The following is a 12,944-nucleotide window of genomic DNA, read 5'->3' on the forward strand; positions in this document are numbered from 1 at the left end:
CCTCGTACGTGTGAGCGACAGGAGCGCCTCGTACGTGTGAGAGACAGGAGCGCCTCGTACGTGTGTGAGACAGGAGCGCCTCGTACGTGTGAGAGACAGGAGCGCCTCGTACTTGTGAGAGACAGGAGCGCCTCGTATGTGTGAGAGACGGGAGCGCCTCGTACGTGTGAGAGACAGGAGCGCCTCGTACGTGTGAGAGACAGGAGCGCCTCGTACGTGTGAGACAGGAGCGCCTCGTACGTGTGAGAGACAGGAGCGCCTCGTACGTGTGAGAGACAGGAGCGCCTCGTACGTGTGAGAGACAGGAGCGCCGCGCCTCGTACGTGTGAGAGACAGGAGCGCCTCGTACGTGTGAGCGACAGGAGCGCCTCGTACGTGTGAGCGACAGGAGCGCCTCGTACGTGTGAGAGACAGGAGCGCCTCGTACGTGTGAGAGACAGGAGCGCCTCGTACGTGTGAGAGACAGGAGCGTCTCGTACGTGTGAGACAGGAGCGCCTCGTACGTGTGAGAGACAGGAGCGCCTCGTACGTGTGAGAGACAGGAGCGCCTCGTACGTGTGAGAGACAGGAGCGCCTCGTACGTGTGAGAGACAGGAGCGCCTCGTACGTGTGAGCGACAGGAGCGCCTCGTACGTGTGAGAGACAGGAGCGCCTCGTACGTGTGAGAGACAGGAGCGCCTCGTACGTGTGAGAGACAGGAGCGCCTCGTACGTGTGAGAGACAGGAGCGCCTCGTACGTGTGAGCGACAGGAGCGCCTCGTACGTGTGAGAGACAGGAGCGCCTCGTACGTGTGAGAGACAGGAGCGCCTCGTACGTGTGAGAGACAGGAGCGCCTCGTACGTTTGAGACAGGAGCGCCTCGTACGTGTGAGAGACAGAAGCGCCTCGTACATGTGAGAGACATGAGCGCCTCGTACGTGTGAGACAGGAGCGCCTCGTACGTGTGAGAGACAGGAGCGCCGCGCCTCGTACGTGTGAGAGACAGGAGCGCCTCGTACGTGTGAGAGACAGGAGCGCCTCGTACATGTGAGAGACATGAGCGCCTCGTACGTGTGAGACAGGAGCGCCTCGTACGTGTGAGAGACAGGAGCGCCTCATACCTCTGAGACAGGAGCGCCTCGTACGTGTGAGAGACGGGAGCGCCTCGTACATGTGAGAGACAGGAGCGCCTCGTACGTGTGAGAGACAGGAGCGCCTCGTACGTGTGAGCGACAGCAGCGCCTCGTACGTGTGAGAGACGGGAGCGCCTCGTACGTGTGAGAGACGGGAGCGCCTCGTACGTATGAGAGACAGGAGCGCCTCGTACGTGTGAGCGACAGGAGCGCCTCGTACGTGTGAGCGACAGGAGCGCCTCGTACGTGTGAGAGACGGGAGCGCCTCGTACGTGTGAGAGACGGGAGCGCCTCGTACGTGTGAGAGACGGGAGCGCCTCGTACGTGTGAGCGACGGGAGCCCCTCGTACGTGTGAGAGACGGGAGCGCCTCGTACGTGTGAGAGACGGGAGCGCCTCGTACGTGTGAGAGACAGGAGCGCCTCGTACGTGTGAGAGACAGGAGCGCCTCGTACGTGTGAGAGACAGGAGCGCCTCGTACGTGTGTGAGACAGGAGCGCCTCGTACGTGTGAGACAGGAGCGCCTCGTACGTGTGAGAGACAGGAGCGCCTCGTACGTGTGAGAGACAGGAGCGCCTCGTACGTGTGAGACAGGAGCGCCTCGTACGTGTGAGAGACAGGAGCGCCTCGTACGTGTGAGCGACGGGAGCGCCTCGTACGTGTGAGAGACGGGAGCGCCTCGTACGTGTGAGAGACGGGAGCGCCTCGTACGTGTGAGAGACAGGAGCGCCTCGTACGTGTGAGAGACAGGAGCGCCTCGTACGTGTGAGCGACAGGAGCGCCTCGTACGTGTGAGAGACAGGAGCGCCTCGTACGTGTGAGATACAGGAGCGCCTCGTACGTGTGAGAGACAGGAGCGCCTCGTACGTGTGAGACAGGAGCGCCTCGTACGTGTGAGAGACAGAAGCGCCTCGTACATGTGAGAGACAGGAGCGCCTCGTACGTGTGAGACAGGAGCGCCTCGTACGTGTGAGAGACAGGAGCGCCTCGTACGTGTGAGAGACAGGAGCGCCTCGTACGTGTGAGAGACAGGAGCGCCTCGTACGTGTGAGAGACAGGAGCGCCTCGTACGTGTGAGAGACAGGAGCGCCTCGTACGTGTGAGAGACAGGAGCGCCTCGTACGTGTGAGCGACAGGAGCGCCTCGTACGTGTGAGAGACATGAGCGCCTCGTACGTGTGAGACAGGAGCGCCTCGTACGTGTGAGAGACAGGAGCGCCTCGTACGTGTGAGAGACAGGAGCGCCTCGTACATGTGAGAGACATGAGCGCCTCGTACGTGTGAGACAGGAGCGCCTCGTACGTGTGAGAGACAGGAGCGCCTCGTACGTGTGAGACAGGAGCGCCTCGTACGTGTGAGAGACGGGAGCGCCTCGTACATGTGAGAGACAGGAGCGCCTCGTACGTTTTAGAGACAGAAGCGCCTCGTACGTGTGAGCGACAGCAGCGCCTCGTACGTGTGAGAGACAGGAGCGCCTCGTACGTGTGAGAGACGGGAGCGCCTCGTACGTATGAGAGACAGGAGCGCCTCGTACGTGTGAGCGACAGGAGCGCCTCGTACGTGTGAGCGACAGGAGCGCCTTGTACGTGTGAGAGACAGGAGCGCCTCGTACGTGTGAGAGACGGGAGCGCCTCGTACGTGTGAGAGACGGGAGCGCCTCGTACGTGTGAGCGACGGGAGCCCCTCGTACGTGTGAGAGACGGGAGCGCCTCGTACGTGTGAGAGACGGGAGCGCCTCGTACGTGTGAGAGACAGGAGCGCCTCGTACGTGTGAGAGACAGGACCGCCTCGTACGTGTGAGAGACAGGAGCGCCTCGTACGTGTGTGAGACAGGAGCGCCTCGTACGTGTGAGACAGGAGCGCCTCGTACGTGTGAGAGACAGGAGCGCCTCGTACGTGTGAGAGACAGGAGCGCCTTGTACGTGTGAGACAGGAGCGCCTCGTACGTGTGAGAGACAGGAGCGCCTCGTACGTGTGAGAGACAGGAGCGCCTCGTACGTGTGAGAGACAGGAGCGCCTCGTACGTGTGAGAGACAGGAGCGCCTCGTACGTGTGAGAGACAGGAGCGCCTCGTACGTGTGAGAGACAGGAGCGCCTCGTACGTGTGAGCGACAGGAGCGCCTCGTACGTGTGAGAGACGGGAGCGCCTCGTACGTGTGAGAGACAGGAGCGCCTCGTACGTGTGAGAGACAGGAGCGCCTCGTACGTGTGTGAGACAGGAGCGCCTCTTACGTGTGAGAGACAGGAGCGCCTCGTACGTGTGAGAGACAGGAGCGCCTCGTACGTGTGAGCGACAGGAGCGCCTCGTACGTGTGAGAGACGGGAGCGCCTCGTACGTGTGAGAGACAGGAGCGCCGCGCCTCGTACGTGTGAGAGACAGGAGCGCCGCGCCTCGTACGTGTGAGAGACAGGAGCGCCTCGTACGTGTGAGAGACGGGAGCGCCTCGTACGTGTGTGAGACAGGAGCGCCTCGTACGTGTGAGAGACGAGACAGGAGCGCCTCGTACGTGTGAGAGACAGGAGCGCCTCGTACGTGTGAGAGACAGGAGCGCCTCGTAGGTGTGAGACAGGAGCGCCTCGTACGTGTGAGAGACAGGAGCGCCTCGTACGTGTGAGAGACAGGAGCGCCTTGTACGTGTGAGAGACAGGAGCGCCTCGTACGTGAGAGACAGGAGCGCCTCGTACGTGTGAGCGACAGGAGCGCCTCGTACGTGTGAGACAGGAGCGCCTCGTACGTGTGAGAGACAGGAGCGCCTCGTACGTGTGAGAGACAGGAGCGCCTTGTACGTGTGAGAGACAGGAGCGCCTCGTGTGCTGCGTGCGTCATCACGTGTTAAAGGGGCGGGGTCAGCGTGTTAAAGGGGCGGGGTCAGCCTGTTAAAGGGGCGTGGTCAGCGTGTTAAAGGGGCGGGGTCAGCGTTTTAAAGGGGCGGGGTCAGCGTGTTAAAGGGGCGGGGTCAGCGTGTTAAAGGGGCGGGGTCAGCGTGTTAAAGGGGCGGGGTCAGCGTGTTAAAGGGGCGGGGTCAGCGTTTTAAAGGGGCGGGGTCAGCGTGTTAAAGGGGCGGGGTCAGCGTGTTAAAGGGGCGGGGTCAGCGTGGGGTCAGCGTGTTAATGGGGCGGGGTCAGCGTGGTCTGGTGTAAATATGAATGAAATAACTGAAGTGTTATGTTGTGGTGTGATGTATTTGGCATTAAGTAAATACAAAGTAAAGTCAAAGTAATATTACTTAATTGCTGCATTCATTAATTGGAGTTTATATTTTGTAATAGTATTTTGTATTTGTATTCTACAGTTAAATATGGTCTGGTGTTTAATGCTGCTAATGTGATGTATTATTTTGATGTGTTGTGTAAAATATTTTCATATTCTACTTTTGATACTGCTATAGTTCTATAAGTTGATGCTTTTTAGTCGTTCAAGTTGACTTTTATGATAGTTTTTGTAACTCTGTTATTTAATTATTGACACTGGTGTTTTGTGTTTGAAGGTTTTTATCTGACTTTTGATGCTAAAGGATCTGAACATTAAAGAGTGAAATGTGTCTAAAGATGAAACATTGCATCAGATGAAACAGCTGCTTTGACCCTTGACCCAGACTGACCCTGTCAACAATACTCAACATGCTCTTGTTCCTCAAGTAAAACACATGAATGTGTGTAACTGTTAAGCTATAGTTTAGCAGTTAGCTCGTAGCTTGTGATTTGTAAGTTGTAACTTATGATAAAAACAGTGAATAAAGCAGACAAGTTGAGTTTATTTCACTGCAGTTAAGCCTTGTGTTGGATAGTTGTCCTTCATAGTCGTATCTTCAACTTAACTGAGCCAAGTGTCTTGTGTTACGCTGTTATAACATTATGCAAATATGGCCTGAGTTCAGGTCCGGACTCATAAGGTCCGGACCTGAACCTGGGTTTAGGTATGCATCCCTAGTATATGTGACTCGCCACGGCAATTGTCGGACCATGTCGGCCTCGGTGAAACTGAGAAAAACAGCATTTTACTTTTTTTCCCCCAAATTTGTGATTTTCATTTTTTTGCAGAATGTGCTAGTTGAAGTTATGAATAAGCCCCTGTGTGCTTCAGATAACACTATTGGTTGTCTTAAACGTATACATTAAGCTGTTAAAAATGTGGTGTTTTCGGGTCTTTTTCCTGCTCTCCTGGGGGGCGTCACCTTTTTCTAGCCAACGTATTGTTTACATTTTCCACCAATCAGCTGTGATCCTCATGGCAGCTGCTGCACCGTGTTTTCCTCTCATTACTCCAGACCGTCTGCAGAGCACAGTCTTCAGAGCTTACATTTCCTGGACTACATTGCAACGGAACTGTTTACTCAGGTACACTTTTACTTTACTACTAAATTATTGCTTTAACGCTGTGTTTTAAGGCGGTCTCGTGATCACTTTAGAATCTTACTTGTCTGCTCCGGTGGTGCTAATGCTAAGCTAACATGTTGCTTCAGTGCACTCTGCAATACGGGCTTAATGTGACTACTTGCTGTTATCACCATGTTATCGGGTTATTTTTCGGCGTGGGTTGGCCCGTGGGTTGTGTGGGTCGTGCTTTGTGTCTATTTTATGGTGCTAAACCGGCTGTTAGCCCCACAGTCCGGAGCTAATCGCAGCTATTCGGAGCTAAGTTGTAAGCTAAACTTTGCTATGCTATCGGGTTATTTTTCGGCGTGGGTTGGCCCGTGGGTTGTGTGGGTCGTGCTTTGTGTGTGTTTTATGGTGCTAAACCGGCTGTTAGCCCCACAGCCCGGAGCTAAACGCAGCTATTCGGAGCTAAGTTGTAAGCTAAACTTTGCTATGTTATCAGGTTATTTTTCGGCGTTTTGTCCGTACAAATTATATACTTATGTAGTATTTCTTGACCTGTGGGTTGTGCTTTGTGTGCTGTTTTATGGTGGACTAAACCGGCTGTTAGCCCCACAGCCCGGAGCTAAACGCAGCTATTCGGAGCTAAGTTGTAAGCTAAACTTTGCTATGTTATCGGGTTATTTTTCGGCGAGGGAAGAGAAAAAAACTACAACTCCCGATACCACTTCTGGTCACGTGGCTTACGTACGTTGCACGTCACGCACGCACTGCGTCACTCGAACCAATCACGCGCTTGCCTGGCCATTATCAGCTTCCTGTGTGTCTCTCTGTGCACGGTGTTGGGAGAGACAACAGGACGGCTGAACCAGGTAAGCTTTGCGACTAAAACACCCGCTTTTAATCACTTTAATGTGCGCCGGTTTTAAACTCGAGTGTATGTTTATGTTTTGGTGTGCTGTTCTGCAAGTGTTTTGCTTTTACGAGCCGTGTTATCTCAAGTGAGATAGCTAGCATCGCTAGCCGAGGGCAGATGTCCCAATATCTCCACGTTTTGCATCTTAAATACACCGTTAACGTCACAATGTGAACTGTTATCTGTGAAGCGTGTTATTCCCATATTACTTTTAACCCTAATCCTTTTATCCCCCTTTTCAGAATTGGCAAAGACACCCTGACTGACATGACCTGTCTCTACGTGAAGTCTGCTAAGGAGCGTGGTAAGTGTAAAACATTATTTTGGTGATTTTCATGTTTTAATGATTAGAGTATAATTAACCATAAGCAACATCTGTTTTTCAGGTGAGCCTGCAGTTTGTACATCAAGCTTCAGATCACTGTGGAAACAGCTTCTCCCACACATCAGAAGCTACAGGCCACGCACAGATCTCTACAACAGAATCTAATGTGCTGTCTTTGGACCCTCACCGCCAGCAAGCAAAGACATCAGGATGCATTACAGCTTTGACTTTGCAGAGCAGGTACTACTAATAGTGCAAATGCAGAATAGCAATTATAGAGACATATAAGTCTTAATCAAATGTCATATGTATTAATCTAATCTCCTTTTCTCTCTCTGTCTACTACCCTCTGCAGACGGGGCCAAGCTTCACCACACAATGGACATCCACTTCCTCATTGCTGGCCACACCAAATTCTCCCCTGATTGCGGCTTTGGACTTATCAAGCGAGCATACATGAAGACCAGGGTTGACACTTTGGAAGACATCGCTGAGGTTAGTTTATATGATTTGACTACTGTAATGTGTAAACATTAGCCTGGCAAAACTTCAGTGCTGCTCTCTGCTTAAGATATGTTTCTTCTGTTCTCATTTTTTTACATTGTCGCCCTTGTCATCAGGTAGTGGAAAACAGCTCTCCTGAGTCTCACCTCAATATCCCACAGCTTGTTGGAACGGCGGATGGCAAAGTGTTTGTCAAGAACTTGGACTGGCAGAAGCATCTGAGTCCCTTCTTCAGACGGCTTCCAAAGATCAAGAGTTATCAGCACTTCAGGTATTTATATTGAAACTCTCACATTGTGTTAAAAAAAAAAAATAGTTAATGAGTGTTTTATGTGAAATAGTTAGCCATTTCTTAAATGTCCTGTTATTTGTTTACAGCTTTGATGCCAAGAGCCGAGAGTCACAGCACAGAAGAGTGCACAGACGAAGAAGAGGATGAGGATGTGATCTCTGATGTAATTGGACTCTGGTGGTGTACATATCATATCTATTATCTCATATCTCATATATTCAAAGCCATGGACCTGTTGCAGTTCGTATACCTGGCCCTGGCATCTGTTTATAAGAGTTCTTCTATTAAGAGAGTTTTTTAAACTTCCTATAAGTTACTGTCCTTTCCCCCTGTATCTACTGTGTTGTAACATTAAAGGCTCTTATCTTATCTTATATTATCTTTTGTTGTTTGTACTGAATCACCTGTGAATTATGTTTATCGACAAATGCAATGAACCCTATTCTCATTCTGATTCTTTGATTCTATTCAGGGCCTTTTGTAATCCAAGTATTTCCATTTTAATACAGTAACTTCTTATTCTAATTCAAGTCCAGTTACCATCAATAACAACACTCCTCTTGAGTCTTCAGTGACAGCTGTAGGGGGAGGTGGTGTCAGTGTGACAGGGGGGAGGGCTTATCTCAATGAGATGCAAATGAGCCCCGCCCCCTGTGACTCTGGGCTCACTCCGGTGAGAAACTTTGGAAGCCGTTTTCTCAGTGAAAGGTTTTGAGAGTTGTTTACATTCAAATGACCACAACTTACTCAAATATGATCAGATCTACATGAGTGAGACATCATTGTATAGCTTTGAATTCACACTTTCAGAATCTGTGAATAACTCAAAATGTCTCCGGGTAGACTTGTGACTGGATTGGCCACGGTCAGTCATATATATATATATATATATATATATATATATATATATATATATATATATATATATATATATATGTAGATATATATATATATATAGATATAGATATATAGATATATATATAAATATATTCCGCCAAAACGCTAAACAGGAAGTAGCTTTCTAAAACCGGAAGTCAATTTTGTTTAAAGCTAGAGTCACGTAATGTTGTCATATGGTGCCTGGTCATACACTTAATCCCCATGAATATTTTCACTTGTCTACGGCAAATAAATAATTTTTAATGATTTTTTAAAAAAAAAAAAAAAATGGAGAGGGCGCTGGCGAGTCATTTTGCGTAATTCATATATCTAGACACCAAAAAAAAAAAAAATCACAGATCCTGAATTATTTGTCGAAAAAAATTGAGTTTTCGTTAACGTTCAGGGGTGAAAATTGGGGCGGTTTGGTTAAAAATAATAATAATAATAAGAATGGAAACTCTTTTTTCTGCATTTTTTTCTCCTATAAAACCTCAAGCTAGAGTCACGTAATGTTGTCACGCTGTGCCCGGTCACATACTTAATCCTCATAAATATTTTCACTTGTCTAGAAAAATAATAACGGAAACTTTTTTTATGGCCATTTTTTTTATGCTATAAAAATCAAGCTAGAGCGCAGTGATTTGGTCACATTGTGCCCGGTCACAAATTAAACCCGTTACCATTTTTTTCAGTTGTGACAAATAAATGGTCTTTTATGAATTTTTTAAAATGTAATTTGGAGAGGGCGCTAGAGAGCCATTTCAATAGCTATCCACTACATTTGCACATTACTGCGTTCAACTTTAAAATATCCACAAACGCTACGTCAAAACTTTCAAAAAATAACATTTTTTAAGAAATTTTTAATTGTTTTAATATTTCTAGAAATCGCGATTTTGTTTAAAATTCACGATGACCATACCTTAAAACTTATCAGCTTCAGAATTCAAACACTACTTTGCTCATGGGTTTTGTGTCTTGTGGCCAAGTTTGAAGTGATTTCGATGAAAACTGGAAGAGAAAATGCCAAATGTACGACGAGGTGCACATTTGTCAGCGCCGAGTTTATCCAATATGGCCGACTTCCTGTATGACTTAGGGCGGGGTCATATATTATTTTTTACATGTCCTCACATGAACTATTTTTGGAGTGAGCGTCATATTTTTACTGCCACTTTTTTTGGCTTCGGGCTCCCATTGGCCCCATGTTATTTGATTTTTGAGGTGGCGCTACTGAGCCGTCTTTTAATCTTTTTTCACGAAACCTTCACTCAAAATTAGAGCTCACGGAGTTCTAATTTTTGATACCACTCACGAGCATATCCGTCTTTGTTTACTACTAGATTCTTGCGTTTTCCCTCGCCGGGACGATACTCGTCCTTCAGCTCGGGCCTAATTATAATACATTTTATTTATAACGCACTTTACATTCGAATGGAACCTCAAAGTGCTAACAGTGGCTAAAAACAACAAGCAAGTTATCGTTAAAACAATAAAGCATACACACACAGATAAAACATGAGAATTTTAAAAGCCTTTAAATAAAAATGTCTTTCGGCCTTTTTTGAATGCCTCGACACTCTGTGGGGCCCTCAGGGTCTGTGGGGCCCTCAGGGTCTGTGGGGCCCTCAGGGTCTCTAGAAGGGCGCTCCAGAGCCGCGGGGCGACTGCCTGGAAGGCCCTGTCTCCCATGGTGGAGACCTTGGCTCTGGGCTGGTGCAGGCGGTGGGTGGAAATGGTGGAGCGGAGGGTTCTTGGGGCGGTGTGTGATGTGAGGAGCTCACTGAGGGGCAGGGGCAGGGGTAGTGGCAGGGGCAGTGGCAGGGGCAACTAGTTCCATGTATACACTGGTGGGTGAGGAGACAGAGTTTGTATTGGATTCTTTGTTGAATGGGCAGCCAATGAAGGGATCTGAGGACTGGAGTGATGTGGTCATATTTGCGCCTCCTCGTCAGGACCCGAGCAGCACAGTTCTGGACGTGCTGCAGCTTTTGTAGAGTTTTACTAGGGATCCTGACGAGGAGGGCCAGTTGTCCAATCTGGAGGAGACAAAGGCATGGACTAATTTCTCGGCGTCGGGTTGGGAGAGGGAGGGGCAGAGTTTTGCAATGTTTTTAAGGTGGAGGAAAGAGACCTTGCAGAGGTGACGGATGTGGGAGTCGAAAGTGAGATGTGAATAAAATCTGACACCAAGGTTTGTAACGGATGAGGACAGAGAGATGTTCTGATCAAAGGTCAGGATACGGTTGAGGTTTGCAAAGCACTGGGTTTGGTGGGGGGTACCAATGAGAATAGCTTCCGTTTTACTGCTGTTTAGTAGAAGGAAGTTGTCAGTCATCCATGTCTTTATCTCCTCCAGGTAGGAGTAAAGTGCAGATGGCAGAACTGTGGGGGAAGTGGAGTCCATTTTTATGTACAGCTGAGTGTCATCTGCATAACAGTGGAAAGAAACCTTGTGTTTATTGATATAAGGTACAGTGTTCTCGCTGGGCTGAGGTTTGAGGATGCCAGTGGGACACCCAAACATTTTCGTCGCTCCGTGCTGCGCGCGCATCGCTCCGTGCTGCGCACTTCGCTCCGTGCTGACCGGCTGCAGAGGGTTTGAGGGAAAGTGTATCTGTAGAAGACAGAGGGAGAGAGGGAAGGAATTAGATTAAGACATGTGACATTTGATAAGATAAGATTTTCCTTTATTGTCCACACATGGAGAAATTTCCTTGTTGCAACACAGGAAGATACAGAGGAAAAGGACAGATAACTTATAGGAAGTTTAAAAAAAATACTCTTAATAGAAGAACTCTTATAAACAAAATATCCTATAGACAGAACCTCTCATTTCTCAATAAGGAATGGAGAGGAAAATAAAGATAAAATAATACTAATAACATCTATAGCAATCTATAATTGCTATTCTGCATTTGCACTTTATTGTACTTTTAATAAAGTGAAGTGAAGTAAATGATGTGTAATAAATAGTACCTGCTGTGCAAAGTCGAAGATGTAATGCACTGGACTTCTGCATAGTTTTTGATAAAATCCAGCTGTGAGCGCCAATTCTGAAAAGGGAAACAAAACAGTAAAAACAGTAAAAAATACGAAGATACAGACATTATACTGTCCCAAAACAGCTAGTTTCAAGAGACTATGTGATGTTAATTATTCAGAAAGTGGTCACATTAAATTCAAGCCCGTATTTATTATTTAGAAGCTTAGGAAAAAAGAAAAACAGGCCGGTGCTAGCTTGGAATGTAGCGAGCTAAAGCAGCTAACGCGGCTAACAGTAAAAAACACAAAGATACAGACATTATACCATCCCAAAACAGCTAGTTTCAAGAGACTACGTGATGTTAATTATTCAGAAAGTGGTCACATTAAATTCAAGCCCGTATTTATAATGTAGAGTGCACTGAAGCAGCATGTTAGCTTAGCATTGCTCCGTCTCTGCTCCGGTGCCGAGGCAAAAGTGACGAGGCTAAAGTGACATCATGAAACCACCTTAAAACACAGCGTTAAAGCAATACTTTAGAGTAAAAGTACCTCAGTTCCGTTGCAATGCAGTCCAGGGAATGTAAGCTCTGAAGACAGTCTGGACAAGTGAATAATGTCTCCGAGGAGAACAGTAGCTGTAGCCATGTGGTTCACTGCTGATTGGTGGAAAAAGATCAACATGCGCTGGCTAGAAAAAGGTGACGCCCCCAGGAGCGCTGGAAAAAGACCCAAAAACTCCACATTTTTAACAGCTTAATGTATACGTTTAAGACAACCAATAGTGTTATCTGAAGCACACAGGGGCTTATTCATAACTTCAACTAGCACATTCTGCAAAAAAACACAAATCACACATTTTGGGAAAAAAAAAAAAAAAAAAATATTTTGGCTTTAACTGTGTTTGGTCCGGGCCGACTTGTCACGGCTTTAACGGTGCTCCGTCACATATAGATAACTATTATTCATATTTATAGGCTCCCTTCTGCCCCCTGCAGACTCAAAGAAATCTATTCTCTCTACTATTAGATCATTTTAAAATCAAAATTAAATGAGGCCTACAAGTTTTAGCCTAAGAAGCTAAAAGAAAAGAAAAACAACAAAAAAACTACGAGATAACATTTTTAGCAGGCTCATACATATTATTATCTTACCTGTCTATAATAAAAAATAAATGATTCCAGCCTGTCATAGACACTTTAGATTAATGTTAAACTGTCAAAAAAAATGTCCCTGCATTTTGTATTGATGACAGAGGAATTCCTTTTTATAAGTCAGCGCTATTTCCTGTAATTTCAAATGTACTTTGTGTAACTGAACTGGTTTTAAACTATGATAAACAATGACCACACAAACGATCCCTTGAAACTAAGTGATTATTAGAGAAAATGTTTGAATCTGGAGGTCCAGCTTCCTGCTCTTCATTAAACGTCATTGTTTGGCAATAATTCAAGACAAAACAACACTACACAAAGATGGAAAAGATGCAGAATAACAAAGCTCTAACCAGAAGGAAGCTGCTTAACTGGTTATGAACCATTTGTTCAAGCGGAAACTGAAGTGAACGCAAGAATCAGGAAGACACAACGCAGCAAGCGAGAGAGTGAATGAGG

General features: G+C 47.3%; 1 protein-coding gene across 1 annotated transcript in view; it reads left to right on the top strand.

Moving 5' to 3' along the window:
* Window positions 1-12,924: 12,924 nt before the first annotated feature.
* The window catches only part of LOC140378274 (ras-related C3 botulinum toxin substrate 2), a 17,565-nt gene continuing 17,545 nt past the window's right edge, over window positions 12,925-12,944 (top strand). The window contains exon 1 of the mRNA XM_072464040.1: window positions 12,925-12,944. This exon is cut by the window's right edge and continues 136 nt beyond it. The gene's annotated coding sequence lies outside the window, so the exon portion shown is untranslated.

This window comes from Eucyclogobius newberryi, unplaced genomic scaffold, assembly GCF_026437365.1.
Source record: "Eucyclogobius newberryi isolate DKJ021-1_F unplaced genomic scaffold, fEucNew1.0.hap1 SCAF_4, whole genome shotgun sequence".
Classification (NCBI taxonomy): Eukaryota; Metazoa; Chordata; class Actinopteri; order Gobiiformes; family Gobiidae; genus Eucyclogobius; species Eucyclogobius newberryi.